This window comes from Lepidochelys kempii, chromosome 2 (genome assembly GCF_965140285.1).
Source record: "Lepidochelys kempii isolate rLepKem1 chromosome 2, rLepKem1.hap1, whole genome shotgun sequence".
Taxonomy (NCBI): Eukaryota; Metazoa; Chordata; order Testudines; family Cheloniidae; genus Lepidochelys; species Lepidochelys kempii.
The window spans coordinates 124,177,220-124,199,094 of NC_136381.1; the positions used below are offsets into that span (position 1 = coordinate 124,177,220).

The 21,875-nt window shown below is 43.1% G+C and overlaps 1 long non-coding RNA gene across 1 annotated transcript in view; it reads left to right on the plus strand.

Annotated features, from left to right (window-relative positions):
• The window catches only part of LOC140907088 (uncharacterized), a 34,235-nt gene extending 23,903 nt beyond the window's left edge, over positions 1-10,332 (plus strand). The window contains exons 4-6 of the long non-coding RNA XR_012157364.2: positions 5,498-5,706; positions 10,008-10,088; positions 10,179-10,332. This is a non-coding gene — a long non-coding RNA (uncharacterized LOC140907088). The remainder of the gene's footprint in view (positions 1-5,497; positions 5,707-10,007; positions 10,089-10,178) is intronic.
• Positions 10,333-21,875: the final 11,543 nt, after the last annotated feature.

Genomic DNA, 21,875 nt, shown 5'->3' on the forward strand with positions numbered 1-21,875 from the left:
GTAATTCCACTGATTTCAGAGTTACTCGCATGCATAGGTGACCAGAGGGTATGGCCCATAGTTTGCAGTTCCTGTTTAAAAGGAAATACAGTAATGAATTTATCTTGTTCTGAATGCAGCTGGGTTGGGGAAGGTGAGTAGGTAAGGTGGATACCTCACTCTTTTATTGTGAAAAGAACAAGTGACCTGCAAGCCTTGTGATTTTTAGACACTGTTTTATTGGGGTAGGTTTTCATCAGGCTGGTGAGTTTGGAACTGCTTGTTGTCTAGGAATTCAAGTCCCCATGGGGAAAAACTCAGAGCAGCTTTAAATCGTTCAAATGTTTAAGTGGTATTATTCATGGTATAATACACTACTTTGGTGTGTGCTTCATAGCTCTGCCACTGTATCTTCTGTCGAACAATTTCCAAAAGTCCTGCATCTGCAAATTTATATTCAAGGAAACCACTGTAACAGAGTGAAATTAAGTAATAATTGAAGTAGATAATAGCAGCTTCAGCACAAAGGGTCTTATTTGGGTATATTTTTAGCAGTTGGTATACCATGTTAATACAATAATACTAAATCACTGAAGGGGGCAGGGGGAGGCAGTGTTGCAGAGGATGTGAGAAGGGAGAAGAACAAAGGGGACTTTTCTCCAATCAAATGCAAATGAAAATGACCCTAAAGATTCTGGGCACACACAGTCTTTCTCCTGACAATGAACATCTTCATGCAGTGAAATCCATTTTTTGAGACTCATTAGCAAGTGCTGTGATCTTGCTTATTTTCTATAGCAGGGTCTGGTTATTTCAAATTGATTAGGAAGCCTCTGATGTGTGAGAGCGAATCACTTGGGTTACTCTAGGTATTTCTGTAATTGGTTACCATGCTTAATTACAAATGTTTCAGCACAACAAATACATCCTGAGCTAGATTTTCACTGCCTTTCAATTGTTGCTTTTAGTATATGGTGGTGTAAAAAAAAGACAGTGAAGAGAAATTAAACATCTAGAAAGTGTGCTTTTGTTCTAAAAGAGGTGGAGATATACCAGTTGATGGATTAATTTAAGATGTAATATCAATAATGATTTTAAAACAGAAGAACTAGACTATTGATCACCTATTTCAAGATAATTGACTACCAATGTTACCAGTCCATTCTGGGTGTAATTAGGGCCCCTTCCACACAGCATCTTTTTATTGTTCCACTAATTGGGAAGGGCTATGCTTAACTAAAAAAACAAGGCCTGATTCTCTCTCATTTAGATTGAAATGCCATTTCTGTCCTGGTGTGCGTGTCAAACAGTGTAATCCAGACACTGGACATTGGCAGCAATCTGCAACGTCAGTGGGATCTCCATGATGGAAAACGGCCACTGTGACTTGTGAGGCAGGTGATTGTGTGGTTTGAGTAGGAAACATCATAATCTTCAGTGGAAGAGGAAGCACTCTAAAGCATGGTCTTGGTTTGGGCAGCTGCTTCTGCTGAGGGACTGTGGGACAACTTCCGGGAGGCACTGCTAAAAATATAATTAGGCAAAGAGCTGGGACACAGTTGTGGATGCAAACTGACCTGTCTAACTTGTTTAAGCTGATTGTGCCCTTCACTGATTACAAAATCACACTTCCAGCTGTAGTGTAGATGGGTGCCTAACTAGAACAGGGAGCTAATTGTTCCAAGTTCTCATCTATATCACCTGACTCTGAGGCCGGCAGACCTTGGTGTACTGAAACAGCTCTTATCTGGGCTCACCAAACATAATCAGGAGAAGAAAATACAGTGTGTTTTGTAAACAGTGCTTTTCATACTTAAGGTGTATCTCAAAGTGCTTTGCAATATTGCAAAATATTGTAGTGAGGAGGCAAATTGAGCTTCCATTACACTCTCAGCTCAGCTATGCTCATTCATAGTTTTGGACATTAACATCTGTTTAATTAAGGGGGTACGGTTGTGCCATGAGATTTTTTGTTTTGTTTTTTACCTCCATAGTTACACCTGGTAGGCAGAATAGTCCTCTTTAATACCTCAGCCAAGGGACAAAAGTTAAAGTGACTTTGGCCCAGTATACCTCTCTGACACTACCACCCCTTCCCCCCCCCCCCGAGATTCACATGCTTGGATGTCTTTTCATTAGATAAGCAACCTGACTAGAGCTGTGTGAAGCATGCAGGGTGTGGTTTGCAACTGGTTTCAAAATGAGCTCTGCCATTTTGTTCTCCCATTGGGAGAGAACCAATTCCTCCAGGTTCACTTTGCAGTTGGACTTCAGTGACCTCCAAATTCTAAAAAAGGGGGGAGGGGCTGAGGAGGGGAACATCACCTTCCTCTGCAAAGTCCCTTTTTTATTTCCTCCCAACAAGCTCCAGGACCTTACAGTAGATATCTTGTTTTGAGAGGGTGTGCATTTGTCCTATCTTTGACCTTCCTCTAAGATCTATCATCACTATCTCTCAGTCTTTGAGCTGGGAGTGTCACATGAGGTGTGTTAACTTTTAGCAAACGGTGATCATACTCTCTCTTGCCTGGTGACTGTGTCAGACCTTTAACTTAGGCTAAGTCAGAATGGATTGTGACTGTTCTTCCACAGTTCTACATTTGATAGATGACATCATGTAGTTAAGGAGATATTGGACCCATTTATTAAAGAAATCTGCATTGGCCCATGCAGATATCTTTCTTTTGGCATGAATGTGACGAAGAGAGAAGAAATCTTTACATGTAGCCTTTGATATCAATTGTAAATTGTGATCACACCAGTGATGCTAGCTCACAGACTAGAAAGAACCATAAACCTTAAAAATATTCAAAACTTTAAATCAGAGGCTTATGAAAACTTTCATGCAGGCTTTTAAAAAATAAAAACAAGCCCAGAAAGCTTTTTTTCTCTCTAGCAGTGATTTCAGTTCTTGTTGTCCAAGGTATTCTCAACAGCACTTCAATTAAGCCTCTTTGCCGGTGTCTACGCTAACATTTTCTTCAGATTGCCTACCATTGCACCAGCACTGATTCCACTCCCTTTTATGGCAGCAGTAGTGAAAGGACTAATATAGGCCAGCTGCAATCATTTTAACCACCATATCACCTAACTTTGGTGATGTCACAGTGAGCATTCTACTGGTGACTAATCTATGCTCATGCTACGATTGGTAGAGCTGCACCATTAAAGTAGTAAATTTTCAGGAAAATGCTAAATGACTCAAGGTCTGTCAATCATACAATCATTTGGCAGATAAAATTAGCTACAAAAAGCACATGTTCAAGGAAACATGCTGACCTTGGAGAGATGCTCTATTGAGCCAATGGAGTGGTACCCACTTACTCCAGCAAAGGTTTTGTCACCCAGTCCTTAGTTACACTCATAAACTCATGAATTCTTAGAGTTGCAGATGGGTGTACACAGAGAGAATCTGGTCCTTTAGATGTACTGGAGAATAAAGAAATTACTTGTAACCCTTCTCATTCAAGAAGCATTGCTTCCATGGAGGAAGAACTTGATCTAAAACTTTCATATTGGATAGTGGTGCTTCAGAAATACTTCTGAAGTCTAAACTAAAGCACACAATATGACAAGGATAGATTGGCTGGATTCTGTTCTTCTCTCTCTAAATGTACATACACCCCATAAATATCAAAGTGAGCTATTCACATGTAAGAAGAGGACAACAGACCCCAACATATGACTCCCATTCATGTTAATGGGAGGGGAGGATAGACTCCCTAAGAGTCAGCCTTAGGTTTGGCAGGGGGCCTGTACAAATAAAGTGAGATGTCTTGGTGGGGAGGTCATTGGGTTGTGTAGATGCCTGCTAAGAAGGATGTTGACAGAGTGAACCTGCTTCCAGCACAGGATCCCACGCAGCCTCACACTTCGCACATGTCTAAGGCTGGCCCTACATGCCAGCATGCTCAGCCCTTGCTGGAAGTTAATAGGAGTCAAGGGTTTGGATCCAGGGGGAGAAAAGATCCTTTTGTCTTTGGGTGAAAAGCACTCCAGCACTGGATTTGCAGGATATACACTACTAAAGACAACCATGATTCTTATTAAGAGGGAATATTGTCTCGTGGCTAAAGCATGGGACTGCAAGTCAGGAGACCTAGACTATATCCCCAGCTGTGCAAATGATCTGCTCTGTGACCTTGGGCAAGTTGCATCATTGAATACTTTCAAAAGAAGCCATATATTTTGTGTTCCTCAGGAGCCCAACTTACGGTAACTTTGGGCTTAATTTTCTGGGGAGCTGAGCACTCGCAGCTCCCACTAACTTCAATTGGAGTTGAGTGCTGAGCTCTCCTGAAAATTGGGCCCCAGGTATTTCATGTTAGACACCCAGGAGTGTAGTCACCCAAAATCAGAGGCCTCACCTTTTTGTATCTTTGTTCCCACAATAAAATAGGATGATATTACCTATCTAACTGGGGTATCCTGACCCTAAGATAATTTACATGAGATCCTGGAATGGTAGGTGCCATATAAATAGGGCCCTACCAAATTCACAGTCCATTTTGGTCAATTTCATGTTCATAAGATTAAAAAAATTGTAAAACTCATGATTTCAGCTATTTAAATCTTAAAATTCACAGTGTTGTAACTGTAGGAGTCCTGACCCAAAAAGTAGTTGTGAGGGGGTCACAAAGTTATTGTAGGGGGGGTTACAGTACTGCTGCCCTTACTTTTGTGCTGCTGCTGGCGGCAGCACTGCCTTCAAAGATGGGCGGCTGGAGAGTGGCAGCTGCTGGCCAGGAGCCCAGCTCTGAAGGCAGAGAGGCCACCAGCAGGAGTGCAGAAGTAAGAATGGCATGGGATGGTATGGTCACCCTTACTTCTGTGCTGCTGCCTGCAGAGCAGGGCCCTCAGTCAGCAGCTGCCATTCTCCAGCCGCCCAGCTTTCAAGGCAGCAGTGCAAAAGTAAGAATGGCATGGTATAGTATTACCACCCTTACTTCTGCGCTTCTGCTGGCAGGGTGCCACCTTCAGAGCTGGGTGTCCGGCCAACAGCCACCATTCTCTGGCCACTCAGCTCTGAAGGCAATGCAGAAGTAAGGGTGGCAATACTATGACTCTCCTGAAATAACCTTGTGACTCCCCCTGCAACTCCTTTTTGGGTCAGGACCCCCATTTGAGAAACGCTGGTCTCCCCCTGTGAAATGTGTATAGTATAGGGTAAAAGCACACAGAATAGCAGATTTCACGGGGGGGGAGGGGGCAGGGGGAAACCAGATTTCACAGTGCATGACACATTGTTCATGGCTGTGAATTTGGAGGGCCCTACATATAAGTTCAAAGTATTATATATTTTACAATATTTGTTTGATTTATTTAATTTCATTAGACATATAACCTACACAAATAAAATTGCTTTTGCAGATTTGTCTTGACAATGACCTGTTGGTGATATTAATAAGACCACAAATGGCAGCAAGAGAGAAAATATTGGAAGCCAAATGTCATTAATAATAACTGCAATATTCTTAGTGTTAACAAATTATCATCTGCATACATTTTTAATTAATAGGAGTATGAACAGCAGTTTGGCTGTCAACGGGCATCAGTATTGATGTGTGCAAGTGAAATACTGCAAGACAGAGGAGATCAAAGGGGGGAGAATAACTGAAAAGCAACAAGCAGCTGTGGATGATGAGTCATCGTTTTCTAACCAAACTTCTGAGAGCATCATGTCTTTGGATCTAGACTGCTGAAATGAGAAGAAGTATTTGAATCCAGGTGAAGTTAAGAGAACCTTTTATATAGCAGGGAAATAAACTTTGTATTGGATAGTGGGTTTTTTCTGATGCTGGAATTTAGCTGGTCATTAATTGCCCCACAAGAAAAGATATAATAGAAATACACATGAGTAAGGGGATAAAGGAGGAAAAGAACAGTAAATAAATTGGGTATCTCAGAACAGAGAAAGCTGGTGGATCTGCTTACTGAGCCCAGAAGGAGGAATTGTCACAAAGCAGCCCCACTTGGAGTGCCCCTGTGCAGCACTTTCCCTCCTTCAGAGTCACCAGAAACTGTCCAAACAGTCTTTCTTAGGGTATGTCTATACTACCAGCAGCGATCAATCCAGCGGGGGTCGATTTATCACGTCTAGTCTAGACACGACAAAAATGACCCCTGAGCGTTCTCCCATCAACTCCTGTACTCCACCAGCGCGAGAGGCGCAGGCGGAGTTGATGGGGGAGCGGCAGCAGTCGACTCACCGCGGTGAGTAGATCTAAGTACGTAGACTTAGTTCCATAACTTAGATCGATTCCCCTCCCCCCCCACCAGGGTAGACCAGGCCTTAGTGTAAATGTCCTTAGTGGGTGTTACATTAGCAACGAATGAAGCTGAACGTAGGTTTAAGTTGTCTCAGTGGAACTTTATCAAACCCTGTGCACTGCTCTGCTCCTGTGACTATGCTGTTTCCAGCTCAACTCCTCTGATTGTATTTTTCTAGTATCCCCTCAATATCAGTCCCTCCAGGAAACTTGGGGCCCTCTAACTCCATTTCCACTGATCCTGATATATCTTCCCTGTTTCACAAATATTTTTAATATGAACATTAAAAACAAATAATTGATGCCCAGACCATATGTCCCTTCAGCAAGAGGTTGCTAGCACATAGCCAAGTTGGAATCTTGTTGTCATGCTGTTGGATCACTTGTCCCTTCTTGCGTAACTCCCTTGTATGACCTGGGTGCCACTGCACCCCTCATGACTACCTTATTCTGCTCCTTCTGGTGTCTCTCTAACAGCTGGATCTTCGGAGGAGTGCCTGGATCCAGGGCTGGTAGGTCATTTGCTGACCTCTTAAGTGACCTGCTTGTCTGCCTTCTCCTCTTGGCGGTGTCTCCATCTTTCTGCCTAACAAAAGGGTTTTGGTACTTCACAGCACCTGCACCAGAAGTTTTGTCATCCTGTGATGGGGTATTCCTGTGTACCAAAAATGCTAACAAGGGGGCTGAACCACAAGAAATAGCCTTGTAACAGTCTCTTAGCTGTTTCCATAGCTGATTCCACTGTACCATTGCTCTGAAGGTATGTTGGGGAGGAGGTATGATGGTCAAACTTCCATTTGCTCACAAATTCCTTGAATGCTTCCAAGGCACATTGGGATCTGTTGTGGGTGAATGTGGGGTTTGGAATGCAATTTCTTGCAAAGTGGTCTTTCAGTTTGCTAATCACTGACTTGCTTCTTGTATCAGGCAGGGCATCAATTTGTATCAGGCTCCCAACAATTTGAATAGTAGTTCGCTAATCTAGTACTGCTTTTCCTTGGAGGTAAATAAGTCCACTCCCACCTTTTTTCCATGGTTGGGGGCAGGGGGAGGGGCACAGCTCATGTGGTAAGAGTCTCTGCTGGCAATTTTATCACACAACTGGCAAGTCTTGCATCCTGCTATCAAAAAGCACAGTTGTGAATTCATTCCCTGGCCAATAAACACACTCTTCAGCCCGTTTAAGACACCCATCAATGTTCAGTTGTGAGGCATGTATTTTTTGCGTGACATGCTTATGTAATGAGGCAGGGACAATAACCCTCTGTCCTTGAAATCTGATTCCAGTCTGCATATCCAGTTCATCTTTAATTTGAATATTTCATTCTGCTCCTATCTGTACTTGGATTTTGTCTTCTGGTAACCCTGCTAGTATCACTTCCTTGACTGCTTATAGTCGATGTCCTTTTCCATAGCCTCTTTGATTTACACCAGCTTCACTCTTGGAACTGGGAGATAGTGCACATGTTAACGAATTCAGTGTTCTGATCCCCTTCCTCCAGCTTGCTGATGTTGGGTATATGTGCCCTGCTAAGGGTGTCAGTAATCGCCCTGGACAATATCTGATCTCCACATGGACTTGCTGGAGTCGTATCGCCATGCACTGCAATCTCTTTGGAGAACTAAGAAGGGATTTTGCCATGATTGTCTCTCAGGAGTTGTGGTCTGATTGCACTATTATTGGGGGCCACAAGTGTACTGATGGAATTATTCCACTCCAAATACCACAGACAGAAGCTCCTTTTTCTATTTGGGTGTGCCCCTGTTTGGTCTCTGTTAAGGTTATGCTGGCATAAGTGACAGCTGCTTCTGCAAAAGAGCTACACCCAGTCCTTCCTCAAGTTCTTCACGCTAGCATGTCAGTGGCTCTCCTGGCTGGTAGTACTTCAGGAGCAAGCAGCCATTATCTTATTTCAGTATGTCAAATGCTTGCTGTTGGGAACCCACCCAGTCCCACTCAACATCCTGGCTTCTGAGCTGACATATGCATTCTGCTATAGCCACCAAGTGTGGACAGAACTTGGACAGAAAATGTATCACTTCTATGACATGCTATATCCCTTTCACATCCAATGTAGCTGGTATGTCTCTGACTGTCTTGCTCTTGTTTGAATTTGCTTTCAGTCTCTCTACTGTGAGCGGATGTCCAATATATGATACGTCACACTGTTTGGGTTGCATTTTTTCTGGGTTAAATTTTATGTTCTTGTTCCTGCATTGATGTAGAGAAGCTTGTAGTTTGCTATCATGGTCTTGTTCAGCTTCTGTATCATAACTTTCTTCTCATACAATGAGGATATCATCTGCAATTATTTTCATCTCAGAAAGTCCATACAGCACTTGGCTGAGTCTCCTCTGAAATACTTCCGGTGCTGGCCTTATGCCCATTAGCATATACAGCAATCTGTTGCAACCAAATGGCATTACAAAGTGTGTTGGACTTTTTATCCAGGCTTACGTGCCAAAACCCATTCATTACGTCCAAGACTGTAAAGATTCTGGTTTTGGAGAGTTCTGGCAAGATGTCATGAATTGTGGGCAGTGCATAGTGGCATCTTTTCAAAGTCTTTTCAGGAGGTTTTGGTCTATGCAGATGTGTATTTTGCCTGGTGGCTTCTTTATCATCACCATGTTGCTCACGCAGGCTGTACTGACCTCTATGATTCTATGATACCCCCCTCCTACAGATTTTCACAATCCTTACATACACGAATATGTAATGCCACTGAATTTTCCTTCATGCTAAGCACACAGGTTCCACTGTTGTGTCTACCTCTAATCACAGCTTTCCTTCAAGGCACCCATCACCTTTGAAAACATCCTTTTATGCTTTTAAAATTGTTTCCTGTGTCCCTGGGACTCCCCATTTTTCTTCTTGCCTTGCAGCTATAAAATTCTGATGTTGCGCCATGATCAGATCCATGGCTCATATGGTTGTGTTCCCTAAAGAGGGGTCTGTGGTGCTTACCATCCAGCATCACAAACTTCAGTTGGTACGTTTATTTTTCAAGTTAGTTACTACAAAATCACATTTCCCCACAGGCTACATTATGCTGTCATTGTACTTTATTAGATTGCAACTGCTTTTTGTAATGGGCGTGTTTGACTTCTACTCACTCCGAAGAATCACATTGCAGGAGAGTTTCCCACTGAAATTGCATGTTGTGTTTCCCTATTAACATTTTTACATGCATGGAGGTTGGTATTACCCCTAGTTACTTTCCTGTCCCAACAGCCTGAACCTGATATGCTCACAGACTCACAGATAGAGTCATGATCATCACCACTCTCTGATGTGCTATCTTTCTGAGAGCTTCTTCTGCTCTTGCACACACTGTTAAAATCAATCAGCTTGCTACATTCTTTGCACTGCCATCCTAGTGTGTGGGTCATCCTGTCTCTCACAGTAAATGCATCTCACTTTGGGTAGGGAACCCTGGCCACCAGCTCTCCTTTGCTGTTGTCTCACTGCATGTACTTCTGGGAGCGGGGCGCCTCCGAGGGCTTTCATCATTTCTCTTGAGGCTTCCTCTGCACGCCCCACATTTAAGCATCTATCTAATGTGATATCTTGATCCCAAGTGCCACAGACTATCCTGTATCATACCAGGAAGTCTGTCAAGTTCCCAATATTGCATGTAGTAGCCAGTGTGCATAAGGAAATATAAGGTCTATGCCCTCCCTTTCAGATTGGTCTTTTGTGAAAAACATGTGTCACTCCACAATTTCATTCTGCTTTTGTGAACAATCGGTTTCCAGGGTTCCTAGGATTGCTGTGAGGCTTGAGGCAGTGGGAAGCTTCAGAATGGTGCAGATTTCTCTACCTTGTTCCCAAATAAGGTAAAATAACAGTTTTATTCTCCTGCTGTTGTCGTCATCATCCTCTGCACAGCCAGATCTGTGTATACCTCAAACTTTTCTTTCCACCAGGTTCATTGCTGGACTATGCTTTTGTCTTGAAAATCCAGGGACCCGGGGGTCTTCAGACCAAGTTCTACAGCTCATGCTGCCAGCTGCTGTGCTGCAGAGAACTCACAACTCCATTTGCTGCCACCATGTTTCATTCACAAAGAGAGATGCTGAATGCAGGTTATGTTAACCATGTGGAACTTTATTAAATCCTGTGCACTGCTCTGCCATGTAGTTGAGTTGCTTCCAACTCCTCACGTTCCGTCTTTTCCTAGTGTCACATCAATAACAATCCTCCAGAGAATGTGGGCTTTCTGACTTTAGTTCCACTGATCATGATATAATGGGGTTAATTTATTACAGAAGAAAACCCAGTGCACATAACAAATCCTAACACTATTAATTCAGGCAATGCATCAAGAGCATCCCTAGCCTCCTTTACTGTGCCCCGGCTCTCCTATGCAACCACAGCATCCCTTGTGGTTCTCTGGCTCTGAGAGCCAGCAAGCATACCCTTCTGCTACTCTTAGCCTTCATCCCCTTCCATCCTTTTCTGTCCTTGGCTCTCTGGCTCAGGAAGGACAGCTGGAAAGCACCTCCACTGACTTCCTAGCCACAGTGGCTAAACAGCAGGTAACAGAGGTAGTTAGACACAAAAAGAGATCCTTTAAAACTGGAAGTCAAATCCAACTGAGGAAAATAGAACGCAACATAGACTCTGGTAAGTCAAATGTAAAAGCATAATTAGGCAGGCCAGAAAAGAATTTGACAAGAACTAGCAAAAGACACACAAAAAAATTGCTCTTGGTTTTTAAGTACGTCAGAAGCAGAAAGCCTGCCAAACACTCAGTGGAGCCACTAGATGAACAAGGTGCTAAAGAGCACTCAGGGAAGACAACGCTGTTGCAGAGAAGCTAGATGAATTCTTTGCATCAGTCTTCACTGTAAAGGATGTGAGGGAGAGTCCCACATGCAGGAGTGGTGGGTGAAATTCTGTGGCCTGCGTTCTGCAGGAGGTCAGACTAGATTATCATAATGGTCCCTTCTGACCTAAATATCTATGAATCGATGAATCTGAGTCATTATTTTTACCTGACAAATCTGAGCAACTGTCCCATATTGAGGTGTCAGGAGAGGAGTTTTGGAATAGATTGATAAATTGAACAGAAATAAGTCACCAGGACCAGATGGTATTTCTCCAAGAGTTCTGAAGGAACTCAAATATGAAATTGAAGAACTGCTAACAGTGATTTGTAATCTATTGCTTAAATCAGCCTCTGAATGGAGGATAACTATGGCTGATTTTTGCAAAAGTCTCCAGAGGCAATCGTGGCGATTACAGGCGGGCAAGAGTAACTTCCATACTAGGCAAACTGGTCTAAACTATAGTAAAGAACAGAATTATCAGGCACATCGATGAACATGATAAGTTGGGGAGGAGTCAACATGGCTTTTGAAAAGGGAAATCGTGCCTCACCAATCTATTAGAATTCTTTGAGGGGGTCAAGACACACGTGGACAAGGGAGATCCAGTGGATATATGTACTTGGACTTTCAAAAACCTTTAATAAGGTCGCTCACCAAAGACTCTTTAAAAAAGTAAGCAGTCATGGGCTAAGCGGGAAAGTCCTCTAATGGATCAGTAACCGGTTAAAAGACAGGAAACAAAGGTTAGGAATAAATGGTTTTCATAATGGAAAGAGGTAAGTACAATCTGTACTGGGACCTGTGCTGTTCAACGAATTGATAAGTGACCTGAAAATGGGGGTAATCAGGGAGGTGGCAAAGTTTGCAGACAATACAAAATTACTCAGTTTAGTTAAGTCCAAAGCTGACTGCAAAGAGGTACAAAGAGGTCTCAGAAAATTGGGTAGCTGGTCAAGAAAATGGCAGATGAAATTCAATGCTGATAAGTGCAAAGTAATGTGCATTGGAAAACCTAATCCCAACTATACATACAAAATATGGGATCTAATTAGCTGTTACCACTCAAGAAAGAGATTTTGGAGTCATTGTGGATAGTTGTCTGAAAATATCCGCTCACTGTGCCGTGGCAGTCAAAAAAGCTAACAGAATGTTAGGTACCATTGGGAAAGGGATAAAAATAAGACAGAAAATATCATATCGACACTATATAAATCCATGATACACCCATACCTTGAACACTGTGTGAAGTTCTGCTCGCCCCATCTCAAAAAAAGATATATTAAAATTGGAAAAGGCACAGAGAAGGGCGACAACAATGATTGGGGCATGGAATAGCTTCCATATGAGGAGAGATTAATAAGGCTGAGACTCTTCATCTTAGAAAAGAGACAGCTATGGGGGGGATATGATTGAAATCTATAAAATCATGATTGGTGTGGTGAAAGTGAATAAGGAAGTGTTATTTACCCCTTCATATAACACAGGAACCAGAGGTCATCTAATGAAATTAATAGACAGCATGTTTAAAACAAATATAAGGAAGTATTTCTTTACACAACGCACAGTCAATCTGTGGAATGCATTGCCAGGGTTTGTTGTGAAGGTCAAAGTATAATTGGATTTAAAAAAGAATTAGATAAATTCATGGAGGATAGGTCCAGCAATGGCTAGGGATGAAAGCCCATGCTCTGGGTGTTCCTAAAGCTCTGACTTTCCAGAGCTGGGACTGGATGATGAGGATGAATCGTTCAATAAATTGCCTTCTTCCGTTCACTCGTGCTGAAGCATCGGGCACTGGTTGCTGTCAGAAGACAGGATACTGGGCTAGATGGACCATAGTCTGACCCACTATGGCCATTCTTATGTTCTTATAATTGACCAAACTGGCACAGGAGAGATGTACCTACTTCATTTACTGGGGCCGAACCACCCAGTGATAGGAATAGTTTAGAATTTGACTATCCTTTCTAGGCAGGACATCCTTGCACCAATGTCTGGTGGCTTTAGGGTGACCAGACAGCAAGTGTGAAAAATCGGGACTGGGGCTGGGGGTGTTTCTAGGAGCTTATATAAGAAAAAGACCCAAAAATCGGGACTGTCCCTATAAAATCGGGACATCTGGCCACCCCAGGTGGCTTAGACAAGGGCACTATACTGGCCTCTAGACAGCATACAGAGGAGTGCTGCCTCAATTACACCACCTTGGGGCCGTCTGTTTGTGACAGCAGGTGGAGTAAGGATTGTAATGCATGGCTAGTAGTGCCTGCTAATGCCACAAAAGCTAAGGAGCTGGTATTAAAATAACCTCCAGTTTTTACAAGTTGCTAATGAGCTGTTAACAAAAAAAAGTCTCTCTTGTTTAAAGCTTGGCACAGGGCTTCAGTGCCAAAAGAAAAACTAGTTTAACACATTTAGTTTAAATCAGGTCAGGGTATTTTTAAATGGCAAATGTTCCAATAACAGCTACAAAAAAAGAGAATGGGCATTTTCAAAGTTTATTTTGTGCTTCTATAACTTTCAAAGTGGCTTTGATTTAAAGACTTAGAATGGTTATCCTAGTTTTGGTGTTCAGTACTTTTTTGACTTTTTTTATGTCATTACTCCACAGCAACAACTTTTGCCTTTAGGAATCCTGTGGTGGAATTTGTTTTCCTTCCAGTGTGTATGCATGTCTCCTGTTAATGGTAATACGGGTGCATCTAGGAAAAACTAGCCCATTTGCTGTGTAAGCAGAGTAAAATGCACTCGTTGTAGATTCTAAACCAACCAAACAATACTTACAGTAGCTCCCACTGGCATGGGAGATTGTAATAGTGTCTCTATATAGTGTCATTAATAATCTAAAAGATTAAGGATTTTATTTTTGTATTTATATAGCATCTTTCATCTGAGGAGATCAAAATGCTTTATGAACATTAGCTAATTCTCCTCCTACCCTTGTGATGTAGGTAAACATTATGATAATCCTTTCACAGGTGAATAAACTGAGTCACAGAAAGACTATAAGTGACTTGTTCAAGGTTACAGATGTAATCAGTGGCAGAGGTGGAATTAGAACTTGGGGGTCTTGGATCCTACCTGCCCTGTTCTAACCTCCAGGAAATACTAGGATTTTTTTCCTACTAATCATAAATGGTGAAATAACTATTATCATCTATTATGTTTATTATACTAATAATGATTTTATTTATTTAGTGCCTCCCTAGCAAAGCAATCAGAATGCTCCAAAGACAATTAAAATGAAATTACTAAAATAAATAAACAACAATAATTAAAAAATTCATAAAAGAAACAATGTAAAACAACAAACCAAAATACTACAAAGGTCAGGAAAAGTGGTGTCATCAATAATAGATCTAAGTGAATAATATGAAACTAATAATTTATCTAATGAGTTTAGTCTCCATTCCTTGCTTGAAATTGTTAGATACCTTTTTGCAGCAATTTTAAATTTAGGATTTGATCAAGAATGCTTCTCTCTGAATATTTGATATTTTATTTGCTGTTTCAGCTGAGGAATCTAGTTCTGATTGGTCAGTTAAATCACAAGGTGCTGTTTCTTTTTCCTGCCTGGATGAACTGTGCATAAATACCTGCACTTACACTTTTAAAATCTTATGCATGCCCTTTTCAAATTCACATTTGTCAAACAATCAGGCCAATACATGTAATCACACAAATGTCCATGGAAAATTAACCCAAGTATTATAGTAGCTTACATGGGAGACCTTGCCTCTAAACTTCCTTATGTTCAAATCCAGAGGATCAAATTCTGATCTCATTTATACAGCTGACTTCAGTAAAGCAAAGCACAATGAGGCCACTTACATTATTATTTTTAAAGGGATCCTTCAAATTTCACTCCCCCTTTCCCCCCCTCAACCAGCACTCAGAAGGGCCTTATACAAAGCCCATTTAAATCAGGGTTTTTTTTTTCCCATTGACTTCAACAGACTTTGGCTCACACCCCAAGACTCATATTACAAGATCTTTAGTGAGTGTGTATTATAGATGGTAGCACCTCCTATTATTATGATTGTCTGACATTTTCAATTATAACGTCCTGTTCTCAGCTGCTTATAACTTTTGCCAAATTCTAACACTTAGGTTGAAATTCTATATGCCAGATGTCTGACTCAGGGTGAATATTTTTGGAAACATTCAGTCAAAATGGGTCAACCATTTCCAAGAACAAGGCCAGGGAAAAATACATTGATTTTCCATGTTAATAACATTTGTGCAACCTTTTTTTTGTAGTGCCCCCAGGGTTTGGAGCAGGGACTTAAAGTTTGGCAGTGGGTGGCGTTGTGCCTTTTTCCTTAGTTTGCATGTGCTCAGTAGAAATGTCTTAAATTTTAACAGCTAAATTCCTCATAAAATTTGTCTACACTGAGCATATTCCAGCCTAAGGCTGAGATGGACTTTCTCTGCACTTGCAGCTGGGCTGCTGCAGGATATTCTGTACGCAGGTACAGGCACTGGAAATGAGAGCAGAGAGATGGGGGTGAGGGGGTTCTGCACTCTCTGTGACTCCTCTGCTGGGCCCATGCAACATCGAGGAGGAAGTTCCCAGAACTGAATGCGGAGGAGGGGATAGAATAGAAGCCAGATCTGAGGGACAGAGGAGGGATAGATTCAGACAGGGAGCCTTGTGATGGTGGTGGAGAAATTAGGACTGAAGGCTGCTGGCGGGAGAGAGAGAAATTGTAACCGGGAGTTAGGGTGGGGAGGGGAGAGTGGGATTGACTGGGCAGGAAGTCTGAGACTATGAGCCAAGGGAGAGGGGAGGAGCAGACTAGGAGCCAGTAGATTGGGGGGTAACTAAAATCAGATGAGGAGGGGGAATACTAGGATTGATAATGAGTGGGGTTGAAGATGGGAGACAGATCTGATGAGGAGCTAGGGTGCAAGGGGAGAACTGGTACTGGGTGTCCAAAAAGACTAAGACAAGGAACTGGGGGATGAAGAAGTGGGGAGGGGAGCACTGAGTTTGGTTGAGGATTCTGGAAATGGAGGTAAGGATTGGGAGCCACTGGGGATGGGGAACATGGACACAGGGCATGGGGGACAACTAGAGGCCAGGGTGGGGAAGAGAGAGAGATCAGCTGATGAGTTGGGGAGGGTGGATCTAGGACTGGCTAAGCAAAGGAGAGGGGAAAAGAGTTTGGGGGAACAGGGAATGGCTACGTTAAGAGACTAGGGTTGGGAGTGGAGGGGAAACTAGGACAGAGAGTCCAGAAGGGGTGAGGTTAGGACTTGCTGGGCAAGGAGACTGGGACTGTGATGAGAATCCTGAGAAATGGGACTGAGTAGGAGTGGAGAACGGGACTGGGATGAGCAGCAAGAGGTAGGGAAGAGACAGGACTGGGGCAAGGACAGGTTGGAGAGGACAGAGTAGATGAAGTCCTACTGAGGGTCGGGGGAAGAGGAGTCTGTGGGCTTGATCTAAGAGTTCCAGTTATGTTGATGACCCTTGTGGGTGTAAATGTGAAGCCACAGGATGAAATTACTGTATTTTCAGTTTGCTTTTTTAAAAATCTAGGAAATTGCACACACAAAACTATGATAAAAGAACATTATTAAGGCTGGTTTCAGAGTAGCAGCCCTGTTAGTCTGTATTTGCAAAAAGAAAAGGAGTACTTGTGGCACCTTAGAGACTAACCAATTTATTTGAGCATAAGCTTTCGTGAGCTACAGCTCACTTCATCGGAAGCTGTAACTTCAAGCACTCACAAGTTAGGAACTATCAGCCCTGCCTACAGTACTCGCAGAGCAAAAGTGAGTTCCCCAAGTCACCTAGGAAGTAAGTGGCAGGGCAGAGAAATGAACCCAGATTTCCTGAGCCCTCATCCTGTTCACTAACCAAAGGGGGGCTAAAACAGTTCTTTGAAAGCAGAGGCAAACTGGTAAAAGTGCTATGCTAAAAGATTAGATTCAAACCCTCATCTCTTCCATCCTATCCTCCAATGGGCTTTATCTCTCTGACATAGAGCCTCTGCTTTTTGCTTGGTAGGGCACTGTAAAAGATTGTACTGAGCCAGGTGAAAGTAAAGGCCATTTACCAGACAAGAAGCTTTCAAGGATGCATCCCAAGAATCTTAAACCCTTTTGCCATTTCCCCAGTCCACCCATGAAACTTGTTCAGGAGTCCCAAGGGAATCACTGGAGCATGCCAGGAGAGAGGTGTGAAGCTTAGCGCTGTGCCTTTGTATTGTGTACTAGAGGGTGAGTGATCCAAACTCTGAATCCCAATGTATTGGTACCAGCTTCTTCTTGAGTGTTCCCTTAATCTAACTTACTTTTGTATTTAATCAAAATGTAAGGGTCTCAGATTTTTTTATTTCCTTTCAAGAAGCAACAGAGAAAAACTCTTCTATTTGATCCTGCTGATGTTCGCTTTCCAACACCTGCCACCAGCACTGCTTGGACACATCCCTTTTATTTCCTATTCCCTTTTAAGTGCCTAGGTGGCTTTGATATATTTCTGTCTCTCTGTCTGTAATGGCGACAGGGTAGGTGGTGTTCTCAAGCCGGGCTTGGTAGGATGTGCCTTTATTTCATTAAAATCTTGTTGCTCTGCAAACACCAGCCTGAATCAGGGTTATTCTACTTGGACCAGGTCTGTTTTAATCATGGTGATGATATAAAGGACAAGCAGCTATAGGCACAACTTGAATTGCATGCAAAATTCATATATGATCAACCAAATGGAGGGTAGGGAGGGGAGGATTGAACGCTGGATGATTTACTGCCCACCTGTAACATTTCAAACTAAGGAATTTAAGCAATGGAATTCCAGCACATATATTTCATAATGGGATTTTTCTTTGTGTAAATATATATCTATTTAATACATACATTTCTCTTCATTTTAAAAACTCCTAATTCAACAGCATCTGCCAGCATTACATATGTCTTTCTGGAGGCAGCAGTGAAATTGTGCTGATAAGTTGAGCCCTGGGAAGTAGCCTGCTCCCTAGTGAATATCACCACAGTCACACTACTTTGCTATTGTATTAACTATCTGCTACAGTACAAGGAAAGCAGCTCTCTTTAGATTCTAATATCATTTCTCTAGGAACACACCTTACTCTCAAACACCCCCCAGAAAAATGGCTACAAAGCAGGGGTGGCTCATGTGGGGCACACAAACCAGATCCTGCAGTGTCTGTTTGCAGAGACTGACTCTGGACAACTCCTGAAATCTTACTTGAAACGTGCAAAACACTCTTTAACACCCCCCTCCTATCCCACCATCATAATCAGTCCTCCCCAACCCAAAAAACTAGGATTGTTCTAATTTATTGCAGGAGTCTTTGGAGTTTGAGGCTGACTTCTGTGCTAGCAGTAGTGGCTTTGGAGGTGTGGGGGTTCATGAGTTCTGTTGCCTCCACAGAAATCATCAACCCCCTCTAAAGCTGCAGACTGAGTGGCACTGCAACCTCACAACACCACTCTCTGAAATTTGGCCTGAGTGCCCCTCTGTCATAATGGATGCAATGCCTGCAGTGGGTAGCTGGGCCCACCCCCATTGGACAGGAGCTGCTGCAGGGTGTGTCCAGAGCAGGCCTGTTCTGCACCCTCTCTCCCACCCACCCAGGGTTTGCCCTCCAAACTGGGCCAGGTGCCAGGGCAGAGGGTGCTATTCTGGGTGGTCGGTGACCCCCTTGACCACAACAAAAAGAGTTTAGTCAAGTGCATCCATTACATTGGGTGGCTGCATCCAGCCTTGAAGAATGTGCCACTGGCCAACCGGCACCCTCTTTAGACTCAAGGGTAGTAGAGGGGGCCACCAGGCTCAGAAGGTCAGCATAAGGGCATAGGGGAGGATAGCATTGTTTCTCCCTTATCAAGCCCAGAGATGAGCTCAAATCAGACCCTGTAGCCGGATGTCTCTTAACACTAGGAAGGTTAAGACCTGTATCCAGATTAAAATTTTGCACCTCAGACCCATCTGCTGTAATAATCTCTTTGGTAATGGTGAGGGGAATCCCAGAGCCTGGAGGGTGATGAGTAGGGTCTGCACAACCGTACTCATCACCCTCCCGCCGGGCATCCTCCCATTTGCCAGATCCCCACTGCTGTCCCACCAATAGGAAGTGAACTGGTAAAATAATATTTGTGACTGATTTTTTTGATTGGATTTGTTTCCCCCACCAAATGATAAATTAGCCGAGAATATTTTGTTTGTTGTTCACACAGCTCTAGTGAGGAATGAATAATGCCAGTTTATTCTTGACTTTTTTCCCCACCAGTCATTCAGTTAAATTATTCTCCATTTTTTGCCCCCTATCATTCGTTCACTTTTATTTGGGAACCTTTTCTATAAATGTGGTCTGAGGTTTGCTTAAGTAATCGAACCTTTGGAAGGACTTGAATTGGTGGGTCCCCATTCAATTCAAGCATCGTAGAACTACCGCCCCCACCTGATTCAGGGTGTTTATGGGTTCTGTGGAAACCCTAACAAAGACCCCTTATTTCTTGGAGAGTTCCCACCTGTGTAATCCCCTCTCTCTCTCTCTCATTACACAGACACACTGCATGTTGATCCCCCACCCCACCCCAATGCTGACACACACCACACAGTGATTTCCCTTTCATCTTTAATTTTTTTTTACTCATACTGGTTAAGAACTAAGTGGTGGCTGTATGGCTTTTCTCCAGTTGGAGAAAGATGTAGCATATGGTCAGCTCACAAAGCGCTGGAAACGTCTCCTTGGCATGCAGTCACTACGATCTGTGAAAATGGTTCCCTCTGCTCCGGAGATTAAGGACCAGATGCTGCTTCGGGAATAAAAGTAAATAAGTAATGATTTAACTGAAAACACTGGCTGATCTGTGCTGCTATAAGTGCGGTAGAACTTGTAGCCTGCTCTGCCTTTTGACTAATATACAACTCAGTGTGGGGATTATACTGTGGCAAGGCAGAGGATTGTGGAGAAGTTGTACGCAGAGCTGCTTTGCCTATGTTCAAATAATATTTGGGGCTGCATTTACGGGTCTCTCTCTCATGGCCTTGGTATTACTTAGAACTTGCCTCTTGGTAATTGTCTTACCTGGCACTGCACTGAGAAAGGCTGACATTTTCAAACTCGGATGCCTACATTTAGCAATTTAATCCATTTTGAGGGTAAGGACTTCTAAGTATGTGGCCTGAGTTTTCAACCCTCAGAGTCCTGGCTGTGAGGAGAAGTGGCTTGTATACCTATCATATTCACCCTTTTTCTGCCTCACTTTCTCCATCCATACACTAGAGAGAGTTGCCCAGCCCTCTCTCGCAGGACACCTTGGATGGAAGGTGATATAGATGTGTCATGCATTATCATTAATACATTACTACCAGAAGAGGAGACAGGCTGGATCAAAAGCTTGTTCATTTCACTTTCCTTGAAAAATGTCACTCAAGGAGCTACACAGAACTTGGCAGCTGTGCCAAAGGATAACTGGAAAGATTGTTCCACAAAGGGATATCCTACACAGTGCTCGCTACACATGTCACACAGTGAAAATATGGGCCAAGCATATGTAATGGGCACAGTGTTGTGTGCCTGAGGCTATAAAAGGCTTTTAAAGACTTAGAGAGAGAGACTACCTCTGTGCCTCCTATATACTACAGCAGGACCTTATAAAGGGCTGGAACAGCCCCAGAGCCAGCTATGGTAGAATTCCTATAGACTGCTTATGACCTCTCCCCTCTCACCACAAGCCCTAGCATAGGGGCTGGAGGGAGTGGGCCTGTGGCAATAATATTGTAGGTCTGCCACCCCCATATCAAGCTCCCAAAATTATTCCGGGGGGCCATGGTTTCTACTGGAGCAATCTGGAATCAGGAGGGAGCAAAGGGAGGTTACAATCACCTTTCCCTTATTATCCCTGGGCTGGGAGTTCTGACCTGCAGCTTCCAGAAGCAGCACACAGAATCTCCGCCTTCGCCCACACAGCAGCCTTGTGCCCCATTCTTGCTTTCTGCATCAGATTATTGGGACATCTCCAAACACTGAATTATATATATCCCAGCAATACAATATGCCTGACCTTTTGCAGTGCCGTACTATGCAATAGCGGTTACGGCTCTCTGCTGCAAGCTGCAGCATGTCCATGAGAGGAATTATCTGCTTTTCAGCTAAGGTAAGTCATTTACTGTACAATGACACTGCTGGCATAGCTGTGAAGTGCCCCATAGGAAACATAGGGGGTGGAGCTAAGTAGGTTTGATTGTGCCAACCAATGAATGATTCCAATGTGCAAAATGGTAAATTGGTAAGAGTGGTTCAGTGCACTTCATCACCCAAGCAAAAACTTTGAAATAGGCCTATGTAAAATCAACTTATTTTGTTTCCCAACAACTCCCAGCGCACATTACAATTTTCTCCTTGTTACTGTGCCCTGGAGGCAATACACACACACACTGTGCTCATGTATCCAGATTTCTCCCTCCATTGCATTGTTGTTATGTATACTGTTTTAGGGAAAGCATTCCCACCCATAATACCTGGCTGTTGGTGAAGGCAGGCACATTGAGGGAATAGGGATTTGTTAATCGGATGAGATGCTGCTTCAGTATCCAGCTATGTCCACCGGGGGGTTTCTCCTGAGTGAGCTCAGAGCTGCACAGTGCCTATTACTCCAACTTCTTGACTGGACTTTCATGTTTAGCACCTCTTACACTGGGGCAGATCCTCAGCCAATGTCAATTTGCACCAGCTGAGGATCTGCTGCATTGTGCACATCAACTGCTGGATAGTAGTGAACAGGGAAGAAGGAGGCCAGGATAGGGACATAGAATCATAG